Here is a 14344-nt window from a genome sequence, read left to right on the forward strand (position 1 = left end):
CTTTGCACAATAGCAGTTTTATATGCCCGAAGGTTATCTTTCCAGAGAGATTTGTTGTTGTCGGAGTAGCCTTGCCTCCATTTTCTCTCCGATTGTCTGCAGGCTAATTTGAGGGCTCTCAAGGAGTCGTCAAACCAGGGGGCTGGTGCTCTGCTCTTAGGTTTGCACTTTTTCTGGGCGACGAGGGAGTCCGAGGTATTGGAAATCATTGTGCAGAGGGCCTTGTAGTTGTCCTCCACCGATATAGAGGGGGAGAAGCTGTTTTCCACATTGAATACAGAGCCGGCCGATCTTAATTTGTCCAGAGCTTTCCAGTCTCTGTCTCAGTCGGCCCCTATCATTTTTGTAAGTCCAATGAGCAAAAAACGGTTACATATTAGTCACATTAAGGTTTAATAAGAGTCACCATTGGTTATGCATATTTATGCATTCCACTTTTTCAGTCTGTTATTATTGATACTTCCAAATGTAAACAGGATTGCTGCTGCTAAAATAAGTAAGATCATTTTATTTTCCGGCAGTGTTCCATCTACTTCTACTTTTTCAGTCATTTTGTTTGTAGGTAATCCCCCAGATGAGCATCAAACACATCTCCATTCTTATGATGACCCTCTGTTTTGTTGCATTGGGTTTAAACTTCAATTATTCGCAGGTGGCCTCCATCGACTAATCCACAGACTCAATATCATTGAAGATGTTGGGTCTTTTCCCTTGACACTGACTAGTTACCTTTTGATTACCCATCTTTGGACAAGTTAACATTTTGTCAAAGAAATGCTGCTGTACAATCATTTGTTTTGCACCTCTCTGAACAGAGCACTATGTGACCATTTTGCACTAACACTGTATTTTAGAGTGTCTTTTTTCCATTATTTTGAGCTCTGTATTCCATGTGTTGAAATACTGAAATCATTTACTACACAGTTATGTCAGTACTAGTCATTTTATGTTGATGTTTGCGTTAATTGTAAAAAGATCTGATATGTGGTGGTAAGACATAATTTAACTTAGGAAGAGGCATTTTTCCTTTATATTAGTCAGTGTAACACCCAATAAATAAAAATATGTTGAAACAATTATCTGTGATAAAATGATATAGCAAGATACATGTGGTGCAAGTCAATATTTAAATGAAAATATCATCCTGGTAAGGTACATCAATGAATGCAATTCATATTTTGAATATAAATTCAGAGTACATTTATCCCAGACCATAGTAATTTCTTTTTGGGGGAAAACTTTGAGGAAACATTCATCCCAGGGATCTCCAGCCTGTAGCTTGGGAACTACTAGTAGCTTATCAGTACCCTGGAAGTAGCTCCCTGAGGTGCAACCCATCACAGTATGTAATTCAGAGGGTCTAGCCACACTGAAGAAAGCAGCATTATACATCTCCAGGTTGCATACTGTTACAACCTGCTGGAACTGAAATATAATCACCTGTCTTCTCTCTCTATTTGCAAAGTCACATGGAGACTTGTGATTTTGCAAGCCGCACTCTATCAGTCATACAGTGTGTGAAAAACACAACATGTTCTTGGAGTGTTTTTACTTAAAATGAAAAGATTATATTTGATAGAAATGTGTGTAATTTGAGAGAGTAGTATGCTGATGTTTGAAACAAATCTATGTAAATCCAAAACATACTTATATTCAAAGTTGCTCTTTGAAGGATAATTCATGTGTGTTTGGGAGATTTATAGCTGTAATATTTCTTTTTTGCAAGTTGGCACTTGTAGATGTGGCTGTTATTTCATTAGTCATGTGGAGGCTTTTTATATTATTAACGTCTTATGCTCGGGTGGTTGGTGTTCTATCATAATATATCCAGGTATGCAGAATATTGACAACCACAACATTGTGAAAGAAAGTATGTATAGGCATGCATAGTTTAATTTGTGATGAACACCTGGGTGGTCGCGACTATGACTTTGCAAGGTGAGGTCACTATTGTGGTCCTGTTTGTGGTTCTATATGATATAGTCACTATTGTAACAATGATCAAATTCATTAGTAGCTCAGAACTAATTTCCCTGATGGAAAGTAGCTCTCATTTCTTATTTATCCATTCAGAAAGACTGAACCAAGTCATTTCACCATTCCTGTAATTTTGATTACCAGGAGTTTTTTTTCTCTGGGTAAATACCAGGTGAGCAGTTATCATTGTTCAAAATATCAATCCATTGTGAAAGATTCTTAACATAAATATAACAATTTAATGAAAAATCCAAAATTAAAATAATAACCGGACTAAACTAGTATTCCGATAATGCACTTGACTTTTAAAAGGATACATAGCATAGTGCATGAAATAAAAAACACGACTTGATTAAATAAGTTAAACTATGCCTTGTATACGGAAGGGTTTTCATCAGTTTCTGTGTCAATGAAATGGTATTGGTTTTGATGAGCTATTAAGGTTATTGTTTAAAGAAGAGAGGATGGCCCTCCTAGAGACGTTTTAAGAAATGGACTAAGTGGGCAATGGCCTAGGGTCCCCTGGAAAAGGGAATTTTTGTGCTGTTTTACCTCTGTCTATCCTTCTTTTTCTGAACGTTCCCCTCTCTTCCTATCGCTACCTCTGTATCTCAACTCTGTGTCATTTTATTGTTTTTTGGGGTCCAGAGCAGTTTTCATCAATTTTTGTGGGGCCATGTTAAAGTTTAACATATAATATAGTACTGTTTGAAACCATGCTGGCTTAAAATTAGCAGGAAATGAGTAATAAAATTCAAATATGTTCTATACTGGGGCCCCTAAATATGTTCTGTCTGGAGCCCCAAAAATCCTTAAGATAACACTGGGCCCTCCAGCCCACTGGTGTAGCAGATGTCTTTGCCTCCACCATCTGACAGACTACTGCAGACAAACTTTTTTAAAGATCCTTGCCAGCCTGGTGAGGATGGATTTGGTGAAAGTGCTTCTATGGAGCTGGAGAAGCACTGTGGTCAAAACAGCAATGCTGGCCCTCATGTCATTGTGGCCCATCTACATTACTTGTGTAGTTCTGGAAAAAGCCGCCAAAGTGGGGTTAGTTATTAAATGCAACAAACACATGTGGCATATAGGGAATTTTTTCCCTGCACATCATGGATATTTCTGCCTGGGACTGACACACAGTGTCCTGCATAGGGCTGACATTCTGAATTTCTTTGACCCACGGTGCTATAGTACAAGGGCTGCCAGTCAAAGGTTTCTGACGACCAGCCAGCTGATGCTTTGATTTTTACAAACCCGACCATTTCCTCACCTATAAATGAGGCAATGGACAGGAGGGCTCAGTGGAACAAATGCTCCACTAATTTACAGTAGTGTTCCATCACACCAAATCTCAAATAACTTCCTAGGTCTCGAGGTTCAATAAATACCTTATATTTTTAACACACAGTTAGGCCTCTTATAAATGGAAGCTTCCCTTCTAATACCTGTGTATTTTGCAACATCTTGGCTATTAAATATTTTAGAGCCTGTACATTTAATTTCTATTTATATCCAAAGCCCTTTTTGTGACCTTGATGATGACTTTTTAGAGCCTAATCAATAAACTATGTGAATGCCCATGTGGGTGTCACATTGCATAGCTAGCAACTTTGGCAATTTACTGTGAATACACAGTATGCATCTCCTTCCTCGATTCTCTGGCAAGCCAACTGTGTTGTTCAGTACTTTCACTTACTGTAGAAGCGCAACTTCCTTCTCCAGTTTCTCAAGTCTTCTCATATTATTTTGGTGAGAAGAAAAGTGCTATTGGCCAGTATCACATACCCGAATTGCCCAGTTATGTTGGGAGTAATGTAAAGAACTTGTCGGTTATGCATCTGACCTAGACAGAAACCCTTACAAGTACTTAGGAACAATATTTATCTCATGGGGATGCATATACATCAAAGGTACATTTTGTTATATCAAGCATAATTTGTTATAAATTGATGGGCAAAAGAAATATAAATGAGCGTCAGTACACATTCACTTCTTAAATTGAATGTTCTGTTAGCATATTTTAATGTAGCAGGGTAATAGTTTTCTATTTACGGATTACCCTTGTCTAGCCACTGTTTTCTATTTACAGGTTTCATTTGTTCAGTCAACACGTGTTTCGCCCTAGCCTGGCCTGTAGGCCTGGGGCTTTTTTATGGTTAGGAGGACTGAAGCGGTCTTGCGGTCTAATAAGCAGGAGTATTAATGATAGGTCCAGTAGCCTGGGTGGTGCAATGAAATAAGTGAGGTCAAGGTGATGGCCCAATTTTGTAGAGTTGAGATCTCTGTGAGTGTCAGGCGAAATGTCTACTGACCTAGGATTATGGCTCACTTCGGAGCCCAAGATCCTGTGTTGGTCTCTTGAGAGAAAATTTAGAGATGAGTCCCAAGGTAGCCTAATTGGTGGAACAAGTTTTTTGATTAGAGAAGTGAGTCAAAAATTACCAGAGCTACCATAACAAATCGGCTGGAGGCAGGGAGCCTGGTCCTCCCTGAACACATCACAGCTCTGATGATTTCAACTCTACACTATTGGGCCATCATCTTGGCCATGATTTATTGCTCATTTATTTTTCCTTTTACCTTCAATATGTAACAAAATATGCTTGATATAACAAAGTGTACCTTTTGGGTATATGCATACCCAAACGATGAAATGTGCGCATTGTTTTCTATGCTGAGGTTCCATTATTCAGTTTCTCCGATGCTTTTGTCAATTGTGGTAAACTTTAGTGATTGTTTTGAGTTCAGTGTTAGCCTCTGACATTTGAATTAGATGGCAGTAACCTGTTTTAGAATTTCAACTTACCCCCGATCCAAATTTAGACAGTGTCATTGGACGCTAATTATTAAGGCATTTTGAGACTGAACTAGACATGGAAACAGAAGCTGTGCATTCTTTTTTGCTGAGTTAACTGAACCAATTGTATTTTATTGCTGTTGCAATTCATTTTAGAATAAACAACTGTGCGAAATCCTGAGGTCTGTAAGAGTATTAAGAAAGTGTGAACAACCACTACTGGCCGTTTCTGCAAAAGATACAATACTACTGTGAAACAAAACAAGTAAATAAGCCCAACGTAGCTAACCTTGGGCATATCCCTTTACAGGACGAAGTCCCTCACTCCCAAAGGGTGGCATGCTTCATCATTTGGGATTCTCCTCCCACAGGAAAACCTAGTTCCTCTGGGGGCTACAACCCCAGGGTGTTTTCCTCTGGGAGGAGAATCCCAAATGATGAAGCATGTCACTCTTGGTGAGTGAGGGACTTCGTCTTGTAAAGGGATATTCCCAAGGTTAGCTACGTTGGGCTTATTTACTTGTTTTGTTTCACAGTAGTATTGTCTATTTTGCTGAAACGGCCAGCAGTGGTTGTTCACACTTTCTTAATACTCTTACAGACCTCAGGATTTCGTACAGTTTGTTCTGATTTTGGAGATTAAATCCTGTGTGGTCTTTAAATGTTCCCTTGGACCCTCCGGAAACGAACCGTATAATGTTGTAGCAATTTATTTTAGAACAGATAAAGGAAGGCAACACAAATTAAAGTAGATTTAAAAAGGTAATAACAGTAGGATATTTTACCAATGGGGTTGGCTGGCCAACTTCATTTATGCTACAAGTTCCTTATACTAAGTTTTCACTCAATAAAGCAAAAAAAGATCATTATAAAGCAGGAATACAAGGGACTTAAGCACTAACAAACATGTGTTGACCGTTTTGTGTTTCTACAGAAGTTGCCTATATAGTCCAGTAGAGAAGTTTCTACTATTATGTTACTGTAACCAGAAATTGTAAGATGGCCCACATATTTACCTGTCATCAGCAGACACATAAGTGAATGGAACCAAGGATTGAATCAGTACGAGGGCTTCCACTTTCCCCCTGCCTGCGAGTCTGTGGTTACATTCATTGTGAATCAAAATTAACCGACCAATGATATATTCCGTGCCGAGCCCTGATAAGACATTAAAAAAATTGTTTTCTATGTTAGCGTGCTGAATGAAGGCAATGACGGGGTAGCGTATAGAGCTCTACAGCTCCGAAGCCATGTTTTGTTCGAAGGAAGAACATTTGTGGAGGCTATAATTAAAAGCAGCAGTGAAGGACGTTTTAGAATGAATGTTGAATTGTTCCAATGTGTGCATTAATTGAGTTTTTTCTCTGCACCAGATGCTAAAGTACTTGCTCATTCCAGCAAAGATGAAAATGCCCAACAACAGAGGTTCATAATAAGGGGGAATAAGGATGCAAAATTATGTTGTTGTTGGTATTAAGTGAATACGTTTATTTAGTCTTTATAATCCATATAAACAATAAATCACTTTTAAAATAAACCTTTGTACCTGCCGAAGAAAATGCCCCACAGGCAATACAATTTCTGCTGACCCCAAGACGAAAACAAGATCTGTTGCGAGTTCTCTTTACCCAGAGAAGCTAAAATAAACAATGGAGAAATAAAGCGTCGTTCTGTAATGAGGGTGGGTAAGCAAAACGTGTGCAAAACAAATTTCACTTTTGCAGTTACAACTGATTATTTTATTTACAATGCACTTTACTTCATTTGGTCGCACAGGAAGGCAGATGGCAAATCATGGACGAAAAGAGAAAAAAACACAGAGGCGCATGTATGTGCCATTGCTTTAATACATGGGTACTCACAAACTTTCTCTTGGGGGCCAAATTTACAGTGTGGTTTGTGTCCGAAGGCCGCACCAGTGGGGGCGTGGTTAGTGGAGGAGGGAGGCGGGGCTAGAGCAACAAAAAAAAAGTAACCGTGAGATTGATCACTAGTCCCTGCAGCAGACACCTTCGTCCACTGAGCCACCAGACCCGGCATACACACCTCTCTCTCTCGCTCTCTTTCTCTCTCTCTCTCTCTCTCTCTCTCTCTCTCTCTCTCTCTCTCTCTCTCTCTCTCTCTCTCTTTCTCTCTCCCTCCCTCTGTCTCCCTCACTCTGTCTCCCTCACTCTGTCTCCCTCACTCTGTCTCCCTCACTCTGTCTCGCTCACTCAGTCTCCCTCACTCAGCCTCCCTCACTCTGTCTCCCTCCCTCTGTCTCCCTTTCCCTCCCTCACTCTCACTATGTCTCCCTTTCCCTCCCTCACTCTCCCTCCCTCTCCCTTTCCCTCCCTCACTCTCCCTTGGTCTCCCTTTCCCTCCCTCACTCTCCCTCCCTTTCCTTCCCTCCCTCTCCCTCCCGTACTCTCCCTCCCTTTCCCTCCCTCCCCCTCTGTCTCCCTCCCCCTCCCTCACTCTCCCTCTGTCTCCCTTTCCCTTCCCCACTCTGCCTCCCTTTCCATCCCTCCCTCTCCCTCTCTCCCTCCCTTTCCCTCCCTCCCTCTCCCTCCCCTTCTCTCCCTCCCACCCTCTCCCTCCCTTTCCCTCCCTCACTCTCCCTTGGTCTCCCTCTTCCTCCCTCACTCTCCCTCTGTCTCCCTTTCTCCCTCACTCTCCCTCCCTCTCCATTTGCCTCCCTCACTCTCCATCTGTCTCCCTTTCCCTCCCTCACTCTCCCTCTGTCTCCCTTTCCCTCCCCCACTCTCCCTCTCCCTCCCTCCCTCACCCTCCCTCACTCTCCCTCCCTTTCCCTCCCTCCCCCTCTGTCTCCCTCCCTTCCTCTCCCTCTCCCTCCCCCTCTGTCTCCCTCCCACTCCCTCACTCTCCCTCTGTCTCCCTTTCCCTCCCTCACTCTGTCTCTCTTTCCCTACCTCACTCTCCCTGTCTCCCTTTCCCTCCCTCACTCTGCCTCCCTTTCCCTTCCTTCCTTCTCCCTCTCAGTCGATCCCTTACACCTCCCTCCTCTCTCCCTGTCTCCCTTTCTCTCCCCCTCCCTCTGTCTTCCTTTCCCTCCCCCTCTCTCTCCATCTCTTTCCCTCCCTCCCTCCCTCTCCCTCTCTCTCCCTCCCTTTCCCTTCCTCCCTCTCCATCAACTCATCCTGCCTGTGTGTGCCCGGGCTGAGACTGCTTCCGGGCACATACACACACAGCCACACCGGAGCACTTCACAGGTCTTTAAAAGACCATTTGAGTGTTAATGAGGCTGTATTGTAATTCACCTTTTAGCGCCGCAGCTCCACTCTGACTATGGCTGGCCCCCACAGAGCAGCAGATTCTCCAAGTCACACTGGTAGATGTCTGAAAGGTCTGTGGGCTGCCAGGGAAGGCTTGCCGGGCCGCTGGCGGCCCGCGGGCCATACTATGAGTACCCGTGCTTTAATACATTGGAAACTTCAATGACTGAAGATAGACGACCGGTATTACCAAGCTGAACCTGCAACTAAGGTGATCAATATATCTGCTTGATCAAATATAATAGTCTAAGTGAGAGCCTCAAACCGGACACTTTAGAGCATGTGTACTCCTAAACATTTTCTTGGGGTGTAAAGTACAGTTTGGGTTGTGCCCGAGGTCCGCATATATGCAGTGCCACACCCCATACCCAACTCACTCCTCCGTTTGCTTGTTTTAAAAATATTTTTATGTATTTTGTGTTTTCTAGAGCGCTAACATGACCCGTTAGGGTATCAGAGCGCCTTACAGGGACAACAAGTTGCATACAAGTAGGACGTAGGTAGGGGATGAAACATTGGAGACTAAAACAAGTGCATACAATTTTCTCGTCGAAATGTAGAGAAAGTCCAAGAGTAAGATGTGTGGGAGTACAGGGAGGTGAAAGGTGGATAGCAGCCAGACAGTACAGGGTGTAGTAGAAACAAGTCCTGTGCAAACGTTAGATTAGTCTTAAAATGTCTATCAACAAAATTCTTATGTTCGAGCAAGAATGATAACAAGGTTGCAGAAAGAGAGACGGACCCACTTTGCTTCTGTATACACGGATAATCTTGGTGACGGTTGAACCCGCCCGTCCTCCGTCGCTCCTGTTCTATCGGGAAGTGACCGATCCGTCCTCCCATCGTTTCCCCTTATCACATCACGCCACAACTGGCCTCTCATTTTATCTAAACCAGCTCGGCCCGGGTTGGAAATATCACCGGTCCTACGATCCCGCTTTATTTTGATGTCACTCAGCCCTGAAAAGTCACGGGTAACTATCCGATTGACGAAACACGTGTCGGCTGGTTTTCCTTTGATGTTACCCTTTTGAAGAAAGGTCCATAATATATATCAAGAAAATACATCCGCTGGTGTCAACCTTGTCATCATTCTTGCTCGAATATAAGAATTTTGTTGATAGACATTTTAAGACTAACCTAACGTGTGCACAGGAGGCATAAATGTTTCTCATGCCGACACTGTCAAATTCCTTGCAAAATATTAAAGCAAAAAGACTTGATTCAATGTGCCTTTCCCAGAGTGAAAGAGCATTTTCCCCAGAGTTTTAGATCATTGGATAAGGCTGATTTCTTAAAATGACAAAAGAAGTAGTTCAGCAAAAACCTTTGCCATTGTGTCAAATAATGAAACTAGGCAGCTTGGTCCCTTCAGTCCCTTTCTATGTCTCATCTATTCTTACCAAGTGGATAGCATATGCTTAGAGTGGAATTTGGGTAAACTTCTTACTCATGATTGGGTGCCTTTGTTGTTTACCTCAGGTGTCTGCTATTCTTTAAATGGCTTTCCTGCCTAATCTTGTGATTGTCCTCCTTGGGAGCTTTTAAATTTATAGAGTTTGGATTGGATAAGTTGGATCCTTCTACTACTAACTTTGTAGGACTCTTTTTTGCTTTGCCATTTAGCACTCCATGGGAGCGCACCAGTATCCTTGCACTATTCCTACTTGTTCCTCTGTCCACAGCAGATTTTCTTTCTATGATGCATGCACATGCATGGGTCACAACGCATGTGCGCAGCCATCTTGGAATGTGTTTTTTTTAGTAGAAAACCCATTTCAAGATTATCATGGCACATCCATGTGCATGGTAATGGCAATGAAAAATGCATTGGAAAGCCTACAGGTTTGCCTACAAGAGTTGACACCTATTGGCGTTGCCAAAGATTGTTTGAAAATTGGTGGTACACTAGAAGAAGCAAAAGAGGGCGGCAATTATGCAGGGTGGGCTATGTATTGAAATGGAGGGAGATATAGTTTAGTATACAAGGTAGGAGATCTTCGCTACAGCATATGGGATGCTATCCAGATTTGATGCACTACTAGATTTAAGCAAAAGCATAGCTCCTAATATTGAGGCTGAGACAAACTTGGCCCTAATGCAGAGTCCAAGACAAATAGTTCTGATGCATTCCTAAGTAAATTTAATTATATTTATATTCACTGAAAAAAAACAAAGGTTAAACGGTGTTATGTCAGTGACAACATTAACAGTTTGAACTAAAAATACACAGAGGTTGACCAGTTATAGTTAATAGCGCTAATTATAACTTGCACTGGTTATGACCTCATATATTACATCACTCATGACATGTTCTATGTCATCATGTAGGTCAGCACTCATGACATCTCAATTACATCATCCCCCAAGTACAAAAATCAAGATGGGGGAGAATGGACCACTTGTCCTGTGTCACCAGGGTCTTAGTTAATGTGGGAGACCATCGTTGTAAAAAACCCTCATATACGGACACAGGCGTTGGGCAGTATATGTTGATTCTCCGCCTTAGTGTACCGTAACAGCATGATCATTGGGTCTTTTCCTTTGTTCAGTATGTTAACCTCCGCATGAAGGAAGACCAACTGGATTGTGATGGTCTCTAGTTGGCAATGGTATTCACCTTTGTCCAAATAGGGACCCTTACTTCTAAGTCAGGATAAGGGGATTACACTCCTTAATAACCCCTGCTCACCCCCTTGGTAGCTTGGCACGAGGAGACAGGTTTATCTCAGAGGCAGTGTGTTAAGCATTTGTGGATATACACAGTAATACAGTGAAAACACTACAGATGGACACAACACAAGTTTTATAAAAATAAGTATTCTTTATATAGACTTAAACACAAGACCACAAACGACAAACATCCACAATGGGAAACAACACTTACAACGCAACTTTTACAACACACTACCTTTACAACGAAACTTTTACAACGCAACATCCATTACAACGCAGACGATTACAATGCAACCATTACAACGCATGTCACTACAACGCATACCACTACAACGTATGTCATTACAACGCAGTCATTACAACGCATACCATTACAACGCATACCTACACTATCCAACACTTACCCTACTGTTGCACCCCCTGGAGTTAGAATAGTAATTTTTACCCCTACACTATCCAATACTTACCATAAATGCAATGTAATGGTATGAGTTGCAATGGTGTGCGTTGTAAATGTAGTATGCGTTGTAGTGGAATGCGTTGTAAAGGTAGTTTCAAAGAATTCGTTGTAATGGCATGCGTTGTAATGGAAAGCGTTGTAATGGATGTTGCTGTGTCGGTTCGGTGATCCTGGGGAGATGATACGTCGGGCCTCAATGCTTGCGCAGAGTAGGGGATGCGTCGTTATCCTTACCAGTGCAGAGGTGATGCGTAGATTCTCGCCCTGCGGGCCCGTTGTGGTGCACAAGATGGTGCCTTGATGCGATGCGATGATCCGGCTGCGAAGCGAGAAGATGGCGCCCTTGATGCAGTGATGCGATGACGATGCGTAGACGCCCTGGCAGCCTTGCGATGACTCTGTACTTTGGAGCCGCGACAGGCCCTGCGACACGCTTCTCCAGTGATGCGATGGCGACTCTCTCGAGGGCATCACGCTTCTCCAGTGATGCAACAGCAGGCAGCTTCGATGAGCACACGCTTCCAGGGAGATGCGGCGAAGGCTCGCTTCTACGGCGATGGGACGATTTCAGCTGCGGCAGCGACGCGCTTCCTCTCGGTGCATCGCGCTTCCAGCTACCAGCGACACGCAAATGTCTGGAGTTCAGAATTCCCAGCAAGGAAATTCATAGGAGAGCTGGAGATGAAGTCTTTTGTCCCTGAGACTTCAGCAGGAGGCAAGCATAGTTCAAGCCCTTGGAGAATATTCTAAGATGATGAAAGTCCATACAATGTTCCTTCTCCTTTCCTTGGCAATGAAGCAACCACTGGCGGCCAACCCAGCAAACAGCACACTGGCAGAGGGGCAGTAAAACTCCTGCAGCCTCCTTGGTTCTTCTCTTTGGCAAAAGGTTTCTTGTTCCAGAAGTGATCTAAAGTTCTTGGGACTGGGTCCGAATATTTATACCCCATAATCCTTTGTTCTCTGAAGGCAGAGAGGCTTCTGCCTAGTCCAAACCAGTTTCTAAGCACTTTGTTTACATGACTCTCTTCTTCCTTTCACTGTGCAGGACAGAGACATCAGCCGCCCCACAGGAGGTGGAGCCAGCACAGGGGAGGGAAGATACAGCTCTAGAGCACTTTGTTGACAAAATTCCTTCTCTCCTTTTACAGTGCAGGGCAGAGGCATCAGACAATCCACAGGAGGTGGAGCCAGCTTTGTAGAGGGAAGGCCCAGCCTTATTCAGGTCCCAGGTGCAACTCCTCCCTCCCATCTAGATGCAGAACTCTCTATTCACCACTGAGCTTCCCCAGCCTGTCTCCTGGAATCCCCAGCCCAGTCACTCACAAACACAGGCAAGGAATACACAACCTAGCAGAGGCAGGCCCGGACAGTTACGCAAGAAAAGACCTACTTTCTAAAAGTAGTATTTTCAAACACAGAATATTAAAACCAACTTTACTAAAAGATGTATTTCATTATTCTGAGTTCAGGCATACTAAATTCGAATTTCTACCATGTTCCCTGAGACATAAGTATTATTTCCCTGATATACTCTTCTCTAGTCTTGCACCAAGCCATAGCGTCAATAAGACGCCCCTGCCTCTTCTGTACCCTATCTCAATAAAGATACACAGGGACAGCGAAAACACTTGACAGTCACAGCAGTTTAACACTTAAATATCATGTTACAAATTGATAACATAACCTTAATGTTCTCTTTTCCCTTTAGGTACATAGATCTGACCTTAAACAAAAAGGGTGGTGAGTACAATATCCCCCCTTTCTTTCGCTTTAAGAGCCACAAAAGAGCTCTTAACCTACTGGTCCTGACGAAAGCCTCTAGAGGTCCCAAGAGGCTGAAACATGTTGGCAACCATAACCAGTTCGATAGACCAGTAACTGGGTCTACACTCGCACAACTTTGTTTTTAGTTACCCACATCATAGATCTCAGGAATAAAGTACACAAGACTTGGTGTTAGGAATTTTAGTTCACATTTTTTAGCACAAACACGCCCTCTTTTATTCCTGGCCACTACTGTCAATCCAGTTGGTCTTCCTCCATGCGGAGGTCAGCATACTGAACAAAGGAAAAGACCCAATAATCATGCTGTTACGGTACACTAAGGCTGAGAATCAACATATATCGCCCAAAGCCTGTGTCCGTATATGAGGGTGTTTTACCACGATGGTCTCCCACGTTAACTAAGACCCTGGTGACACAGGACAAGTGGCCCATTCTCCCCCATCTTGATTTTTGTACTAGCCATTGGAAGCCAAATGGATCACAGCTTCTCTTTACCCCCTTCATTCATGTTTTGAGTCTATCAGCTGTGGGAAATGTAATTACATGAGCAGTAGACCACTGCCAGTGAAACTCACTTACGCCCAATAGTTGGGACGTGGTGGACACTTTTTTAGCAAGCAGACTAGAGTACACCGGGAAATATGGCTGAACTCCAAGGCCTCAGCTACCACAGAAGAAGAAGTGAATGCCATTTTATCAGAATCATCATTATTACAAGATAAAGATCTGGCACAAACCTTGACGCAGACCAATGAGTGGGATGAACTAACTGAAACAAAGAAAGAACTAGTAAGGACAGCTATCCATGGAATCATAATGAAAGAATACCTAGGTGCCAACTCGGCCCCTAAAGGATTGTGGGTTCAGAATGCCCCACGAAATTTCCTGAAGGATGTTGCTTTCAGGAAAGACTGGTCCTCCATATCTTGGAAATGCACCAGGGATTACCTAGTCCTGATAATTAAGACAGCTACATGACTAGTTAAAGCCCTTACAATCAAGATACAAGTAAGTGAAGCCAAACTTAAAACAACAGTCCACATCTCAGTTTACAAAAAGAAACCCAAAGAAATAAACAAAGAGATGAATGAGACCAAAGAGTATATCACTCAGAACAAGATTCAAAAAATTAAATAAAGACCTGAAGAAATTCTCAATGGAGAAGATGCATCCTTACTCGAGAGAAGACTACATCACTGAAGACTACAGAGAAGATGAAGACTCCTCGGGGGACAGCTCCAACAATAACTCCGATTGGAGCAGTGATGAAGGTACCACCCCAAGAAGAGGGAGAGGCCAATATAGATGCAGCCAACGCCGAAGAGGGAACAACGGACAGATGCCTAAGTACTACGACTACCTGCCGCA

Source organism: Lissotriton vulgaris, chromosome 10 (genome assembly GCF_964263255.1).
Source record: "Lissotriton vulgaris chromosome 10, aLisVul1.2, whole genome shotgun sequence".
Taxonomy (NCBI): Eukaryota; Metazoa; Chordata; class Amphibia; order Caudata; family Salamandridae; genus Lissotriton; species Lissotriton vulgaris.